Here is a 1,928-nt window from a genome sequence, read left to right on the forward strand (position 1 = left end):
TTTCGTGTCTATCGTGCCAATCACACCATCGCCGGCATGAGAGTCATTGTTTGATTTAGGAGGAGGAGGGACCGAGAATTCCGGTCTGGGAGCGTCAGGTATTTTATCGTAGAGCATGCCAGACTGAGTTTAAATCAAGTCTAAATATTGTGCACGAGCAATAACTTGCTCTTCGGTGACAACTCCCCCTTTTGCCACATCTTTTGTAATGGAAGGTAACAAAGACTTAATAAACCATTCAGCGAAAATCTAATCAGGAACATACATTTTTACCATTCTACGACGACGTCGCCACTCATGTATATGATCAGATATGTGAGTGGTCATTGTTTGTTTGAAATTGGTAAGAAGTTCTGTTCCCGTTTCGTACCTTATCGGTAACTGAAAATGGGTTAAAAAGGTTGTGGCTAGGGTACTAAAGTTGTCAAACGAAGCTCTGGGCAATTCGATATACCATTTGGCTACCAGACCAGTTAATGTCCTCTGAAAAAGGCGAAGCCTAATCGAATCATTGTTTAGGGTGTTTGATGAACACCACAGATGAAAGGTCATCACATGATTCGACGGATCTTCACCCGGATTTCCATTAAATTTAGGAATATCTGACGGAAGTTTATGCGGAATCACTGGCCACCAAGGAGCATAAGCGATTGGATCGTTTGTTAACCGATTTAGATCCGGTAACTCTAAAGTCGCCATGAAGGGTAACTGTTGATTCAAGTTAGGCGAAGCATACCCAGGATAAGATGGAATCGCTTGAGCAGTTGGTCTTTGCATACTAGCATAATGCATTTGATGCTGGTAACTTTGGTAAGGTTGGTGGGCATAACCATTGTAGAATGGTTGATTTTGACCGTTTTGAATATACGGCTGCCCACTATTTGCAAAGATTTGTTGCTCGAATCCTTGGTATACTTGTTGGAATTGCGGTTGTTGGTATTGCACCAGCCATGGTTGTGAAGCCATGTGTTGTTGCCCGATACTAACTGTTTGACCAAGATGAGGGGTAATTGTACCCATTAGTGCCTGTGTCATTCCACCAGTTGGCGATTGTGGTTGAGTCGCAGGGTCAAGAGGCTGTTGCATTACAATCTGAGAAACCTGAGGTTGGCATACAATAGGCAGCGCTTGTACTTGCGACACAGTCACAATAGCTGGCGTAGTTGGTATATTTGACATAGGTAAACATTGTCGCATTGAATATACAACTCTTGGTTCTTGAGGCAGTATCAGCACCCAACCGCTAGATGTAATTCCAGCATAACCTGAATTTTGTTGTGAACTCCCGTATGGCTGTGCTCCCAGAGGAGACAATGAAAGGGTATACTGCCCCCCATACGGCAGTAATCCGGTACTTAAAGGAATGGTTTGCCCTTGAGGACCGGACTGCCTAAATTGACATCCTGAAGGATCAATTTGTTGAGACTCAACATAAGAGTTTCCGAATACTATTCCGGATGAACAAACAGGAACGGACCATACTGTCGAAATAGCCCCTGAGTGGGCCCCTTCTAGCGATTGAGAGCTAGTTGGGACAGATGGTATACCGGCGAACATTGTTGGAGTGATAGCAGGAAGTTCTACCATCGCTGTGTCGGACAACACAGTCCTAGATGTCGACCGTTGTTCAGACATTTCTAGTCTATCCAAAAGATTACCTAGCGATTCTACAGGAGCTTCCGCTGGCGGTAGACTAATTTCTGATGAAGAAGGATACAGAGTGATCTCGACTCCAAATTGCGATGGAGTACTAGATGGAGGATCCTCCACAATCTCTTCTATAGCAATCAGACTAGGTAGAAGAGGTAGACCATCAGGTCTGTAAAATATTTCTGGTGCCGAAGAAGGTATGGAATCTGCAGCGACAGATGTTTGGGAACAACACTCTCCGAACAGGTTGTAGATGAAACCGGTTCAGCAACACAAGT

Source organism: Pinus tabuliformis, chromosome X (genome assembly GCF_031772625.1).
Source record: "Pinus tabuliformis cultivar Carrire ecotype Pingquan chromosome X, CPIR1, whole genome shotgun sequence".
Taxonomy (NCBI): Eukaryota; Viridiplantae; Streptophyta; class Pinopsida; order Pinales; family Pinaceae; genus Pinus; species Pinus tabuliformis.